This window comes from Dendrobates tinctorius, unplaced genomic scaffold, assembly GCF_039654945.1.
Source record: "Dendrobates tinctorius isolate UK_male_01 unplaced genomic scaffold, ASM3965494v1 ptg000162l, whole genome shotgun sequence".
Lineage (NCBI taxonomy): Eukaryota > Metazoa > Chordata > Amphibia > Anura > Dendrobatidae > Dendrobates > Dendrobates tinctorius.
In genome coordinates, this window is record NW_027361829.1 from 64794118 (window position 1) to 64810947 (window position 16830).

Consider the following 16830-nt stretch of genomic DNA (forward strand, 5'->3'; position numbering starts at 1 on the left):
GGACTGTCGGTTGCTCTCTTTTATCACTGTTAGTTGAGCTCTTTTATGATGACTGTCGGTTGCACTCTTTTACGCCTCTCCCCATGAAGCTCCGCACACTTCACAATGTTGCAGCTGCAGACAGGACTGGTGGCAGATGGGAAAAGTCACACTCTGGTGACACTGAACAATCAGCGCTGAGTGTAATTATTTATATTACAAAAAGTGACAATAAAAATGTAAGATTTATAAATCAGGAAAAAAATGAATTTTGACCAAATACATAAAATATAGAACAGTGTAACGAACCTTCCTGTCTGACCTGTGATGGCTGCGCCATTAAAACCTTGAGAAATTCCATTAAAAAAGCATGAAAAAGCCAGAAGAGTGGACTAGAATGGAGTCTGTATGAGGAGCACAAGAAATCAACTCCGAAACAGACGTTTCAGTGCTGAGCTGACTACATCGGAGGGGATCTTTTGAAGTCCTTGCTCCAACAAGTCCGAGCTAGTGTCCTCAGCACTGAACCGACTAGAGCGCAGTCGTTAAAATGAGGTCCTCAAAAAATCAACTGGCATCTAGTCTCTTCACTAGTGAGCCTTCTAGATCGGAGTGACTAAAATGAGGGTCACAAAAAATCAACTCTGATCTAATCAGCTCAGCACTGAAGCGTCTACATATGGTACGATCCTCAAAATATCAACTACGATGTAGTCACTTCACTTCGGAGTGGCGAAAATCAGGATCACAAAAAACCAACTCCGATCTCGACGCCACCCTCCCTCCATAGGCCCCTTTAATTCTCAGCCCACTAGGCTTCTGTAGTCAGCCATCTTTGCACACCCACGTTCTTACGTCACTTCCGGTACTAGCCATGTGCTGCGGAGATTCCGCCCAGTTCCCCCTTGCCTTGCATACATGCCGGTCACGTGACAGTGACGTCACTGCTCTCGCTCCTCAGTCGTAGCAGCGTCACAGAGGAGACTAGAGCCACCGTGAGGCAGAATGCTGGTAAGGACGGCAGCTGTTTGTAGTGTGCAGACTCCGCGGTCCCGGTGTTATTACCGGTGACATTAGTCACGTGCTGCAGTGATTGTGACGTGTAGACGATGGCACTTGCAGTGTGGCCATAGTAGTGGTGCACAGGAAGCACCTAGTGCTGGGGAGCTGACTGCTGGGACCCCCTGTGTGCGGGCAGTCGTAGCCACTTGTTGTGTGACCTCTTCCTCTAGTGGGTGGGCTATGCCCCCATTATGATTCCCCCATCTGACTCTTCATGGTAAATCTCTAGAAGGCGTCGTGTTTCTGCGGTGTATTAGTCCGCCCGCGTATGCCGTGGTAAGGGGGCATTGCTATCCATGTAGCGCTCTGATCCCTCACCTGCTGCTTATCCAGTTGGCACACTGGGAATTGAAGTTTCTCCATGGCTGGAGACCACAGGCCGAGATTTGCCGCACACTGTCTTAATGGGATGAGGAGACTTAGAGAAGTAGTGCGCTACCTGGACAACTTCTTCTCAAACCCCCATAAAATAATAAAAGCTATACTCCCCTCCGGTGTCGGCACTCGCTCTCCCCGGGGCTCTCGTGCGGTGTTGTGACGTGTGATGCCCGGCACCCAATCAGCGCTGGCGTCACTGTCGCCGTCTTCGGAAAAACTGAACAAGAAGAGGAAGTCAGAGATCGGTTGCAGCCCGGACTGCCTCTTCATGTTCGGTTTGTCTAAATGAGGAGACAATGACGCCAGCGCTGATTGGGTGCCGGGCATTATATGTCACAACACCGAACAAGAGCCCCGGAGAGCGAGTGCTGACACCGTGGGAATGGGAGGTGAGTGTTGGCTTTATATTATGGGGGCCAAACATGTTGATCAAGAAGGGGTTGTCCTCAGAAATGCACCGCTCCCAATCACCCGCTTACTGGGAAGTGATGCACTCCTGATTGACTGCACCAGCGGTATCATTACCCGCTGACCCGGACTGTTCTCTCTCCATGCTGCTACGTGACGCATCATTAGCTTTGGAGCTGGCCGGATCCAGTAATCCGGCATTTAAAGCTTCTACTGGAAAGAGCTTGTTAGTGCTGTTCTCCTTGCCTAGCAAACTGACCACTGCCGATAGACTGCAGCCGTGACTGGTCACCTAGATAGTGAGCAGTGAACATTGAAATGAAAAATCCCTCTGTTCTGGTAACTGAAGACTTTTCTTAACTAACTGCAGAAGTTGCTTGTGTTGCGGCACGATGGCTCAGTGGTTAGCGTTCGAATCCCACCAAGGACAACATCTGCATGGAGTTTGTATGTTCTCCCCGTGTTTGCGTGGGTTTCCTCCGGGTACTCCGATTTCCTCCCACATTCTAAAGACATACTGATAGGGAATTTAGATTGTGAGCCCCATCAGGGACAGTGATGATAATGTGTGCAAACTGTAAAGCGCTGCGGAATATGTTAGCGCTATATAAAAAAAATAAAGATTATTACAAGCACTTTTCAATTTTACATGACGATACAATCACTTTAAAAGGCCGTACACATTGGATTGAGGTTGGCCGAGCTCGTAAATTTCACTGGGACTGGTCAACCATGTATGTGGGAGATATTGATAGGTGTTGTAGGGGGATAGAACAGTATATTAACCCCTTTCTGCCATCCGACGTACTATCCCGTCCATGGGACCTGGGCCCCTATGCCCATGGACGGGATAGTACGTCGGCGCGATCAGCGGCGCCACGTGGTGAGCGCCGCTGATCGCGGCTGGGTGTCAGCTGATTATCACAGCTGACACCCGGCACAATGTGTCAGGGGCGGTCACGGACCGCCCCCGACACGTTAACCCCTTGCACACCGCGATCAAACATGATCGCGTTGTACCAGGGGGTTAAAGGGAAGCATCGGCAGGGAGGGGGCTCCCTCCGTGCTTCCCTGAGCCCCCCATGGCAGCGCAATGTGCAGCGCTGCTGCGGGGGGCTCCTTCCCTCCAGGCCCCCGAATCCAAGATGGCGACGGGGGCCTGAGGAAGCTGGCTTCCTCAGTGCCTGCAAAGCGCAGGCATGAGGAAGCCTTCTGCAGTGCCTGTGTCAGATCGCTGATCTGTCACAGTGATCTGTGATGTGACAGATCAGCGATCTGTCACAGGACAGTGATGTCCCACCTGGGACTATTTAATAAAGTAAAAAAAAAAAAAAAAAAAAAAGTGTTAAAATAATTAAAAAAAAAAATCGCCAAATAAATTAGAAAAAAAAAAAAAAAATATTCCCCCAATAAATCCATTTTTTGGAAATAATAAAAAAACCAATAAAAGTACACATATTAGGTATCGCCGCGTCCGTAATGACCCGCCCTATAAAACTGTCCCATTAGTTAACCCCTTTAGCGAACCTCTTAAAAAATAAAAATAAAAAACGAAGCAAAAAATAATGATTTATTATCATACCGCCAAACAAAAAGTGTAATAACGCGCGATCAAAAAGACGCATATAAATATCCATGGTACCGCTGAAAACGTCATCTTGTCACGCAAAAAACGAGCTGCCAAACAGCATCATCAGCGAAAAAATAAAAAAGTTATAGCTCGCAGAATAAAGCGATGCAAAAATAATTATTTTTTATATAAAATAGTTTTCATTGCATAAAACCGACAAAAACATAAAAAAAGACCTAAATGAGGTATCGCTGTAACCGTACTGACCCGAAGAATAAAACCGCTTTATCAATTTTACCGCACGCGGAACGGTGTAAACGCACCCCCCCAAAAGAAATTCATGAAACGCTAGTTTTTGTTCATTCTGCGTCCCAAAAATAGGAATAAAAAGCGATCAAAAAATGTCACGTGCCCGAAAATGGTACCAATAAAAACGTCAACTCGTCCCGCAAAAAATAAGACCTCACATGACTCGGTGGGTCAAAATACGGAAAAATTATAGCTCTCAATATGTGGTGATGCAAAAACTATTTTTACAATAAAAAGTGTCTTTTAGCGTGCGACAGCTGCCAAATATAAAAACCGCCATAAATAGTAAATCAAACCCCCCGTTATCACCCCCTTAGTTAGGGAAAAATAATAAAATTAAAAAAAAAAGTATTTATCTCCATTTTCCCGTTAGGGCTAGGGTTAGGGCTCAGATTAGGGTTAGGGGTGTGTTGGGGTTAGGGTTGGAGTTATAATTGGGGGGTTTCCACTGTTTGGGCACATCAGGGGCTCTCCAAATGCAACATGGCGTCTGATCTCAATTCCAGCCAATTCTGAGTTGAAAAAGTCAAATGGTGCTCCTTCCCTTCCAAGCTCTGACATGCGCCCAAACAGTGTTTTACCCCCACATGTAGGGTATCAGCCTACTCAGGACAAATTGCAAAACAATTTTTGGGGTCCAATTTCTCCTGTTACCCTTAGGAAAATAAAAAATTGGGGGCAAAAATATCATTTTTGTGGAAAAAAATGATTTTTTTATTTTCACGTCCGAGTGTTATAAACTTCTGTGAAGCACTTGGGGGTTCAAAGTGCTCACCACACATCTAGATAAGTTCCGTGGGGGGTCTAGTGTCAAAAATGGGGTCACTTGTGGGGAGTTTCAATAGTTTAGGTACATCAGGGGCTCTCCAAACGCATATGACACCCGCAGACCATTCCATCAAAGTCTGCATTCCAAAACGTCACTGCTTCCCTTCCGAGCCCCGACGTGTGTCCATACAGTAGTTTTCTCCCACATATGGGGTGTCAGCATACTCAGGCCAAATTGGACAACAACATTTGGGGGTCCAATTTCTCCTGTTACCCTTGGGAAAATGAAAAAATTGGGGACTAATTGATCATGTTTCTGGAAAAAATACGATTTTTTTATTTTCATGCCCTGGCATTATAAACTTCTGTGAAGCACTGGGGGGGTCAAAGTGCTCACCACACATCTAGATAAGTTCCTTAGGGGGTCTAGTTTTCAAAATGGGGTCATTTGTGGGGGGTTTCCACTGTTTAGGTACATTAGGGGCTCTCCAAAGGCAACATGACACCCGCAGACCATTCCATCAAAGTCTGCATTCCAAAACGTCACTACTTCCCTTCCGAGCCCCGACGTGTGCCCATACAGTAGTTTTCTCCCACATATGGGGTATCAGCATACTCAGGACAAATTGGATAACAACTTTTGGCGTCCAATTTCTCCTGGTACCCTTGGGAAAATAAAAAAATGGTGACTAAAAGATCATGTTTGTGGAAAAAATACAAATTTTTTATTTTCACGCCCGGGCATTATAAACTTCTGTGAAGCACTGGGGGGGTCAAAGTGCTCACCACACATCTAGATAAGTTCCTTAGGGGGTCTAGTTTCCAAAATAGTGTCACTTGTGGGGGGTTTCCACTGTTTTGGTACATCAGGAGTTTTCCAAACGCGACATGGTGTCCGATCTCAATTCCAGCCAAAAACGTCAAATGGCGCTGCTTCCCTTCCGAGCTCTGCCATGCGCCCAAATAGTGGTTTACCCCCACATGTGGGGTATCGGCGTACTCAGGACAAATTGCACAATAACTTTTACGGTCCTGTTACCCTTGGAAAAATAAGAATTGAGGGTGAAAAGATCATTTTTGTGGAAAAAATATGATTTTTTAATTGTACCACTGTACGTTATAAACTTCTGTAAAGCCCTTGTGGGTTCAAAGTTCTCACCACATATCTAGATAAGTTCCTTGGGGGTCTAGTTTCCAAAATGGTACATCAGGGACTCTCCAAATGTGACATGGCGTCCAATCTGAATTCCAGCCAATTTTGCATTGAAAAAGTCAAACGGCGCTCCTTCCATTCTGAGCTCTGCCATGCACCGAAACAGTGGTTCCCCCCCACATATCAGGTATCTGCGTACTCAGGACAAATTGCACAATAACTTTTGCAGTCCAATTTCTCCTGTTACCCTTGGTAAAATGAAAAAAATTGAACCTGAAGTATTTTTTTTATGAAAAAAAGTTAGATGTTCATTTTTTTTTTAAATATTCAAAAAAATTCCTGTGACGCACCTAAAGGGTTAATAAACTTCTTGAATGTGGTTTTGAGCACTTTAAGGGGTGCAGTTTTTAGAATGGTGTCACTTTTGGGTATTTTCTATCATATAGACCCCTCAAAGTGGCTTCAAATGTGATGTGGTCCGTAAAAATAAAATGGTGTTGTAAAAATGAGAAATCGCTGGTCAACTTTTAACCCTTATAACTTCCTAACAAAAAAAAATTTTGGTTCCAAAATTGTGCTGATGTAAAGTAAACATGTGGGAAATGTTAGTTATCAAGTTTTTTGTGTGCCGTATCTCTGTGATTTAAGGGCATAAAAATTCAAAGTTGGAAAATTGCGAAATTTTCAAAATTTTCGCCAAATTTCCGTTTTTCTCACAAATAAACGCAAGTTATTTGAATGAAATTTTACCACTAACATGAAGTACAATATGTCACGAGAAAACAATGTCAGAATCACCGGGATCCATGGAAGCGTTCCAGAGTTATGACCTCATAAAGGTACAGTGGTCAGAATTGTAAAAATTGGCCCGTCATGAACGTGCAAACCACCCTTGGGGGTGAAGGGGTTAAATGTCAGCATTGCCGATCTTCTGAAGGGGTACAAGATGCTTATAGAGTGGTCAGGCAAAGGCTTGGTCCCCTTTCTCCATGGAGGACTTGTTCGCTCTTTGTTGGACCGAATGTGCATATACAGGTGCTTCTCACAAAAGTGTCATGCAGAAAGGTGACATTCCTCTTCAGTGTTTTAGCAGAGGCCTGACGGGTTTGTTGCAAAATATATTGATATTTGGAACTGTTCATAATTCCCATAACATGTTTTTGCAAAAATAATGTAGATTTTGGCAAAACTTAACAAGGCTTGGATGTCTTTTTTGTTGGAAAAGGTTCCCGTCTCACCACCCTGCATCACAGGCAAAACATGTGAAGCATACAGGAGATTGTCACATGCAGTACACAACCAGTACTTTCCAGCAATTCCTGCTGCTCCTTTAATGTTGCTGTAGGCCTCTTGGCAGCATTCCAAACCAATTTTTTTTTTTTTTTTTTTTTTTTAGTTTTTGAGGTATGTCTAATTCTTGGTAATGTCACACTTGTGTGAAATTTAAGCCACTTGTTAAAGAAGTTGTTCACTACTTGTACAACTTCTTCTCGTGCCCCTTGCTTGGCCCCGTTTCCGCAGTGTCGGCACTCGCTCTTTGCGGGGCTCTTGTATGATGTTGACAGATGATGCCGGCGCCCAATCAGCATTATCCCAACTGTCCCTGCCTCATGTCGAATTGAGCAGGAAGAGGAAGTCCGAGATCAGCTGCAGCCCGGACCTCCTCTTCATGTTCAATTTGTGCGAAGGCGGGGACAGTGACGCCGGTGCTGATTTGGCATCTGGGTCATGTGTCACATCAACCACATGAGAGCCCCAGGAGAGCGAATGCCGACACCACGGGCACGGCATGGGAGGTGAGTGTATAGGTTTTATTTTAATGGGGCCAAACATTTTTATCAAGGAGGGGTTGTTCTAGTAGTGGACAACCCCTTTAATGATGTATTCACAGTTTTTCATATTAAATCTGATGCCTTGGAAATCTTTTTGTACTCTTCTCTTTACTGGTAACGTTCAACATTGAGATTCCTTTGTGGTGGAGTAAGATTTAGTACCGACCATGGCTTTTACTGTAAAATGCAACTAAGCAAATGTCAAAAAAATCTCACGAGAACAGCTAAACTTTATATGGGGGTTGTGAAAGATGGGAGCTGTGTACTGACTATTTAAAGGGAACCTGTCGTGTCCTTTTTAGCATGTAAACTGTCCCAGGTGCATCATTAACACATTTATTTAATTAAAAATGGTGCTGTAATTGTGGAAAAAGCGCTTTATATAGTTAGGTCATACCTGTTCATTTAGCAAAGGGGTGGTCTTCATTTTATTCAGTCACGGTTGGCACTGTCCAGGCAATTTGAACGATGTTCGTAGAGCCACACTTGCGCAGTATTGATTGGGGAGCTGCGCATGCGCTGTGATGAGCGGCTCCCCGCACGTGCACACTGAAGCTGTGTGTACTACCCAGCTTCACTGACTGTGGAGTCACTCATCATGGTGCATGCGCATCTCGTCCATCGACACTGCGCAAGTTCGGGATTTTTCAAAGCATTTTGATGTCGGAAAGACCCTGGGAGCGTCATTCACATTGTGTGGGCAGTGACAACTCTGACTGAATGAAATGAAGCACACCCCTATGACTAAATGAGCAGGTGCGATCTAACTGGAAAAAGTGCTTTTGCACATGATTACAGCACTATTTTTAATGAAATAAAAAAGGGTTAGTGATGCATATTTATATCACTAGCAATTCACTGGGGACAGTTTACATGCTACAAAGGACATGATGGGTTCCCATTAACATAAGTTCAAAAGCTTGTTCACATGACTGTATTTTTGATCTGAGGCGCTTTTTTGCATTTGAATTATACCAGTGTTTTTTGAGGGGATGGGATTTTCATCCATGGTGCTCTGATGGTTGTCATGGCAAGTGGAGGTCAATAAGGACCAGGGTTGGCCCGGTATGGTGGCCAGTTAGGCGGTGGCCAGTTAGGCGCTGCCCTAAGGTGCATCTAACAGGCCCCCTGTCCTTGTAAGGCTGGGTGGATCTTTCGACTCCCAACTTAGGCTAGTTTCACATTTGCGCTTTTGAGCACAGCGACGGCCTACGCACGGCCGCCGCTAAGCCCCGCCCCCTGCCGCGCCTCCGCCGGTAGCTCCGCGTACCGGCACATGACGCTGCATGCGTCCTGCGTCCCCTATCTTTATCACTGGGGCGCAGGCCGTGCGCAGTATGCGTTTGGCGGCGCATGCGTCCTTTTCACGGTGCGCCGACCAGCGCCAAACGCAACCTGCTGCAGTTTGGTTGCGCTCGGCGCAGGATGAAAAGGACGCATGCGCCGCCAAACACAGCCTGCGCCCCCAGTGATAAAGATAGGGGACGCATGCAGCGTCATGCGCCGGCGGGGCTTAGTGGCGGCCGTGCGCAGGCCGTCGCTGCACTCAAAAGCGCAAATGTGAAACTAGCCTTACTGCTTCATAAACACATATGAGGCTGTAAGTTTGAGTTGGGAGACCTCCGGTTATTCCGGGCAGTGCATCCATATGACCGTGAAATACGCCAATCTGGACCCAGCCTTTATGACAGCTCTAATACCTTGAAATACATAAATATTACAGGGTAGTAGATCAGCAGTAGGCTGTAGGCAGGCATCATGCTGTCTGTGGGAAGGGGGATGGACTGTGGGGGCATCATACTTCAAACTTTTACTATATTGCCCCATGATTAGAAATGGGCGGACCCCTGGAAGTTCGGGTTCAGTCGACCAGTAAAAAAAAAAAAAAATATTCCGGTATCAGATGAGTACCCAAACCTGGACTTCATTACTTGAGTGGGGGCCCCGAACATCCAGTGTTGCATGACAGCTTGGCTGCTTCTGGTCGGCAGTAAAATGTCAAATGACAGCGTGAGTCCGCAGCTGTGATCGGTGGTATAAAGTTTACCTCCAGTCACTGGCGTGGGATGATGGGACTACTACTGCTAATAACCGTGAGAGCAGGAGCGGCTGATGGGAGTATTCATCAGCTGACGCTTGCGTTCTAAATAAATACATTAAAAAAAAAAAATTGACATGTATTTTTGATAACTCGAGGAAAAACTAACAGCTGGGGGCTGCAATCCTCAGCTGTCAGCATTAACAAGGTTGGTTATCAAGAATAGAGGGGTCCCCACGCTGTTTTTATTTAAATAATTAAAAAAGGATTCCCCCTCTTCCCATTTTTGACAACCAGACTTGCTAAAGCACACAGCCAGAATAAAGTCAGTTAATTCAAAGAATGACACACACTCATTTAATAAATCTAATTCAAACCATACTCGCGTCCTCGCTTGTTCCATTGAAGGCCTCATCTCCTTTAATCAAACAAAAATAAAAAACAACCATATCCCTAACCTGTCCGTCTTTCTGTCCCACGCCGTAATCTATGTAGGAATAAACAGTTTTCAACCTGGACTGTGCCAAGATTTGACCGTTTAGGCTGAGAACCACTGGGGAATGAGCTGCTGGGAGCGCAGCATCAGTGACTAGCGGTGACGTCATCAAGCGCAGCATCAGTGACTAGCGGTGACGTCATCAAGCGCAGCATCAGTGACTAGCGGTGACGTCATCAAGCGCAGCATCAGTGACTAGCGGTGACGTCATCGAACGCAGCATTCCTCTTTGCTTAATTCACGCTTGTTTAATTTGTGTTATTTTTTCCTGCTTTGATATTAAAACTTTGGGGCCCATCATTGTAAGAATTCTGTCTTTAAAATTGTTTTAAATAATTCTAAGCTTGCAGTTTTTCAAAAATTGTGAGTTTGGTGTCATGCCAGGTGATTCTTAGCCAGAAGGAAGTGGGGTGTATGGCAGCAAATTGATCATAGTGTGAGAGATGTACTGGAATACATTTGTTGTGACATGTCAGCTGAAAGTATAAAAATCAAAACTCAATACTCAGGGGGGCAGCAATAATAAAATAAGAGCCAAAAACTGTCAACTTCTGACCTTAAGTGCGCATATTTCTAAAAACCTTGGCAGCTCGATCTGTTTTTATATAACAGTGCCGCAGCTTGTAACAACACAAGAGGGAAGGTTTTTGGTGTCCTTGCATTCTGCTGTAACCCCTATATACCAGTTTTCGAGAAGTTGACCCTCAAATGTTTCCGGTAGTGTAAAACCACGAAATCACATGGTTGTCACCCTCCCCATGTCCAGTGTCAGTGTTCTGCAGTCTCACTGACGCAAGCTGCTGAGGCTCAGTGATTGGCTGCAGTGGTCATTGTGACCGGAGCAGTGGTGAAGAATCAGCGCAGCTCCCGGGGATGGGGAGTACGATCTGATTTTGTTATTTTTAGATTCCAGGGAATGTTTGGGTATGCTTTTCTAAAACTGGAAAACTCCTGTAATTCATCGGTACTGCTCCGTCATAGCAGCAGAATAATGGGTCTTATATCAGTGCTGGATCAATCACTTGATGGAAGCCAGAGGCATCTAACTTTTAATGTGGTTTATGTGGACAACTGAATTATGGGACCCTAATTTCATGAAAACTGTGTGAACTTGCTCTAGAGATGAGACTTTTTGGTCATGCTTAGTTCTGTGGTCAGAATCCAGTGTAGTTTATACTGGTTCATAGATATTCTGCAGACAGTGCCAGCTCCTCAGTTCATTCATTCAAGCAATCCCCATTGTGTATACATCCCCTGTGCGCCGGTGACATATTTCATCTAGTTGTGTCTGGCTGTAATATGTTCTTATGGGGAGCTATATTTGGCTCTTATGAGAACACCTTGTTTCACTTACTGATCCAGTTCATTGAATGTTTAAAAAATTGACTACTGTTTGTACAGAGTGTTCTCCCAGCAACAGTAGTTGAATAAACTGAAAAGTGACACAGAGATTTCAGCTGGTTTACTTGACATGCTTTTTGGGGTAATAGATGACGGAACCCCACTTGGGGGTTAGAGATGGGAGCTGACCATAAGGCTGAGTTCATACGTGGCGTTTTTTTCGCGTTTCCGCGGCGGTTTTAACCGCGCGATTTTGCCGCGAAAACGCGAAAAATAAGCATCCCATGCATTCCTATGGGATTCCGCAATGCTGTGCTAATGCTGCGGTTTTTACCGCGGCGGAATCGCTTCTCGGTAAAAACCGCAGCATGCTCATTAATTTGCGGAATCGCGGCGATCCCGCACCCATAGGAATGCATTGTTCCGCTTATTTCCCGCATGTGGCTGTGCACACCATGCGGAAAGTAAGCAGAACAATTGCGGATGGTACCCACGGTCCGGAGGAGAGGAGACTGTCCTCCGGGCTTTGGGTACCATATCCCTGTAAAAAATAGAATTTAAAATAAAAAATATTGTTATTCTCACCCTCCGACGTCCCGCGCAGCCTTCCCGCTTCTCTTCACGCTCTCGTTCCCAGTAGTCCTTTGCGAAAATGCCCGCGATGACGTCCGTTCTCGCGGGATCGCGAAGTCTCGCGGTCATTCGCGCGACGTCATCGCGAATCACCGCGAGACGTCGCGATCCCGCGAGAACTGACGTCATCGCGGGCATTTTCGCAAAGGACTACTGGGAACGGATGCGCGGGACGTCGGAGGGTGAGAATAACACCGTTTTTTTTTTTATTTTACATTCTATCTTTTACTACTGAGGCCGCATAGGCGGCCTCAGTAGTAAAAAGTTGGTCACACTCGTCAAACACTATGTTTGACAAGTGTGACCAACCTGTCAATCAGTTCTCCAAGCGATGCTACAGATCGCTTGGAAAACGCTAGCATTTTGCAAGCTAAATACGCTTGCAAAATGCTAGTTTTTCCGCTGGAAAATCGCGGGAATTTAAAATGTGATTTTCCCGCGGACTGGAATTCCGGAATTCTCGCGGTAATTTCCGCGAGAGTTCCGGTACGTGTGCACTTAGCCTAAATATAACAGGGGAGACAAATGCTTAAATCCCACAATTGGTCCTTTTTGCATAACGTTCACTACCTTTTTATAACTAGTGTAGCTAGACCACCCCAGGTAAAATAAACTGCTCTGCTCTTTCTACAGAGTCACGTGGCATGTCCTGCAGGAGCGTCCGCTTTGCCTTCTGAAGATTCCTGTACATAGAGAAGAAAAGGCAGCAAAAACTTAGAGAAAGATCAGCAGTATTTTTTTTTCTTGAGACGCTCTACTGTATATACATTCTTTCCCTGTCTTCTGCTGTGATCTCGAACTGCCCTACTACGGAAAAGTAATGGAATCCAGCTCAAAATAATTGTGACCAACTTAGTTTTTAATTATTTTTTTATTGGTAGTTCTGGTGTCAATTCCATATTTTTGCACTCTGCTCCATCTGTTGGCTTGACAGTTGGCATCTGTGAATATGAGGCAGTGCGTAGGGAAAGCAGCTTGTAGACTGACTGGTCTCTGGTCCACCAGCCATGTCGATGGCACGTGGTCTCCAGAGCATGGAGAATGCTTCTTCTGATTAGTAGGCTTCTGTGACGTCATTGCGTTGTGGCGTAACACACACATGTCGTGGGGCAGCCTTCTAATCAGAAGGGGCATCGGGATGTTACAGAGCTCTAGTCTTACTGCCATGGACTACCGACAGAAAAAAAAGGAGGAATGCTAATAACTACTGGAGGACATTATTATTATTATTATTATTATTATTATTTGTTATAGCGCCATTTATTCCATGGCGCTTTACATGTGAAGAGGGGTATACATAATAAAAACAAGTACAATAATGTTAAACAATACAAGTCACAACTGGTACAGGAGGAGAGAGGACCCTGCCCGCGAAGGCTCACAATCTACAAGGGATGGGTGAGAATACAGTAGGCGAGGGTAGAGCTGGTCATGCAGCGGTTTGGTCGATCGGTGGTTACTGCAGGTTATAGGCTTGTCGGAAGAGGTGGGTCTTCAGGCTCTTTTTGAAGGTTTCGATGGTAGGTGAGAGTCTGATATGTTGTGGTAGAGAGTTCCAGAGTAGGGGTGATGCGCGAGAGAAATTTTGTATGCGATTGTGGGAAGAGGAGATAAGAGGGGAGTAGAGAAGGAGATCTTGTGAGGATCGGAGGTTGCGTGCAGGAAAGTACCGGGAGACGAGGTCACAGATGTATGGAGGAGCCAGGTTGTGGATTGCTTTGTATGTCATGGTTAGGATTTTGTACTGGAGTCTCTGGGCAATGGGGAGCCAGTGAAGGGATTGACAGAGGGGAGAAGCTGGGGAATAGCGGGCGGACAGGTGGATTAGTCGGGCAGCAGAGTTTAGAATAGATTGGAGAGGTGCGAGAGTGTTCGAGGGGAGGCCACTGAGCAGGAGGTTGCAGTTGTCAACATGACTGGGATCAAGAAGTGTAAGTATTTGGGCACGTAACTGATTTTACACATAATGTACTAATTCATCAGTGTGATTTTGGGAATGCCCCTTGTCTGCTTCAGTGGCTCTAAGTTGATATTTTATTTGCCCAAAAAATCTAGACGTGTGCCCTGCACCATAGACTGTAATGGGTAAGTGTTCTATCCATGAGACTCGCAGAACATGTATGTGAAGCTCAGACTTCTGAATGACGCCAAACTGTTAATCAGCTTGTGCTGTTCCTTATTAGACTGTGCGACCGTTTAGATATTAATGTTTTTAGTCCTTTGTGTGTTTTACGGACAAATGGATAAATACAGTGTAAATATCCTTTCATCTCGCTTTACTGGCCAGTTATATAAATTTGAAAAAGCCTATAGGAACATGGCACAAAATAAAATTCTAATATAAAATGTGACTATCATTTAAGAATTGGTGCTCTCATAAATGAAGCAATTTGATGCTTTTCGGCACTTCCCAGTTTAGTTTATGCTGCGTGTTTTTATAAAAAAAAAAAAAAAAAGCACAGTGGGAACGAGATCTCTAGAAATCCCATCCAATTTGCTTGAAGTACGAGCCCTGGTCAGGGGCTCTGCCAATGTCGCTTGCAAGCCATTCCAGAAATTTCTGCGTGCCCAAATAATGCTTGACCTCATATTAGCAATCTGCATACTAGGGAGAAACTACACAACAAATTGTGGGAATCTTTTATTTCCTGTCATCTTATTTGAAAACTAAAAAATTAGGGCGAAAGTAAGGGATTATGCAGAAGTGATATATTGCTGAAATCGGGGTCTCTGTTCTTAGATGGGTTAGCAAAAAACAATTTTGTCCATGAATTTGGCAGGTAAAATAGTCCTGTGTGTGGCACTGTATGTGATGTTACGGATTCCCCACCCCACTCCTATTCTCGGGCATCCTGGATATGCCATGGTGATGGAGCAGACGTCACTTCTTGCTCTGTCGGAATGGACTTGACTGCTGCAGCCAGTCATGGATCGATCACTGCTGCAGCGAACACAAGTTCATCCAGATAGAATAGGAACCTACCGTAGAGAAACCAGCAGGGGGCGGGAATCGGTAAGGTTATCACCCATCTGTGATCAATAGGGCTCTACCCGACAGGGCACTGTTATCCCTGTTAAAATGTAGTGGCAGCATGCATGCGCTCCCTCTGCGCTGTCCTCTTGCTATGCGACCGCCCATTGCAGCTCTTGGCTTTGTCAGCTGCCCCATAGAGAATGTATGGGGACAGTCGGGCATGTGCACTCCTGCTCCACTCCACCGGGAATACAAGTATCCAGTTCTGGCGGCAATTGGACCCCTACTTATTAGAGATGAGCAAATCAATTGGCAGGCCACCAATGCATGGGCCCTAACAGTGGGAGCTTGGGGTCTCTCCTGATTATTAGGCGCGGCATGACTTCATTGTGTGATGTATGGCACTCGACGGCCCTGCCAATGGAAGTGCTGCCAGGGATGCCAACAGCCATGGGCTACCAATATTACCCATATGGCCACTGGACGGGTCCTCTCTCCGACCAGTCCTGTGCATAGACTATAGTGGACATCCCTTTACACCCTGGAAGGATGTCTGGGAGACTACGGCCCCCCCATCCCCTCTTGCTTGCATCTACCTCTATGGTGACTAGCGGGGCCTGGACCCAAGGTACTCTGTTCAGTTTCCTTGGGTTGTCCCACTAAGACAACGAAGTTCGTATCCGGGCTGGTATTGACACCTTCTTGTCCAGTGATCTGGGGGAACCGTTGCACTCTGCTAGTATATAACTCTGCAGGTCTCTAATGTGCACCTGGGGGCAGCTACTGACTGGACACAAGATGTCATGGAGCAGAGGACTGACATGGCAGATCTCATGGATACCAATCTTCTGCATCGCAGGATGTTTATCTTTGCCCTCAGTTGGATCTGTTTTTCTTTGGGCAAGAAGGATTTTTGTGCCTGAGAATCCAGGATGACTCCTAAGAAGGTCTTCCTTGTGGGAGGGAGTGATATCTGACTTCTGTTGATTTTATTAACCATCCCAGTGACGTCAGAATCTGAGAAGTTGTCTGTATGTGCCCCTTTAACGGCTGTACTGATGGTGCTAGCAGCAGAAAGTCGTCGAGATATGTGACGATACAAATCTGCTGACCTCTGATATGGGCCATGGCTTCTGCCATAATTTGTGAAAATTCAGGGTGCCCACGATAATCCGAATGGGAGTATGTTGAATTGGTAATGAATTATCCGTTCCCCCTGGGCAACTGCGAATCTCAGGAACTTCCGATGGTTGGGATAAATCAGGACATGGTAATATGTGCCCTGCAGATCGATTGTTGCCGTGGAGAAGCTTTTTCCTATCAGGAAAACTGCCAATTTGACGGACTCAATCTTGAACCTCCTGTAACAGAAATATATTATAATCCTGTGAGATCCATTTCTTCTTATTAAGATGAGCCTGGAGTAGTGACCCCCTGTTCTTCTCCATCTCCGGAACTAGTGAAATTGTCTTGAAGCTAATAGGTTTTTGAGGCCTGACTCCAGGGTGGTTTGGAGTGCTTGCGCAGAGAGCTGCATAACTCTTACTCTCTGAGGAGGGTAGGAGGTAAATTCTATCCTCACTCCTTCCTGGATGGATCCTGGGACCCATGGGTTGGTGGATATGCCCCGCCATTTTGGAAGAGAGAATTGCAACCTCCTACTCTTCTCTCAGCGTCATGGTTTACTCTGACTCTGGCCCTGGGAGAGAAAAAGATTCCTGCCCTGTTCTCCTTTGGGGAAGCTCCATCTTCCAGTCTTTCCTTTACCTCTGTGCTGGGAAGACTGCTCTGAAAGGACCTCTTTTTGGCACTCTTTGGCTCCAGCAGCGACTTCTTCTGTCCCAAACTACCTCCAATAAATCATCCGATGCAGGCACGAACATATATTT

General features: G+C 45.6%; 1 protein-coding gene across 1 annotated transcript in view; it reads left to right on the forward strand.

The window, feature by feature from the left end:
• Positions 1-837: 837 nt before the first annotated feature.
• The window catches only part of CUL1 (cullin 1), a 122919-nt gene continuing 106926 nt past the window's right edge, over positions 838-16830 (forward strand). Inside the window, exon 1 of the mRNA XM_073550058.1 lies at positions 838-990. The gene's annotated coding sequence lies outside the window, so the exon portion shown is untranslated. The remainder of the gene's footprint in view (positions 991-16830) is intronic.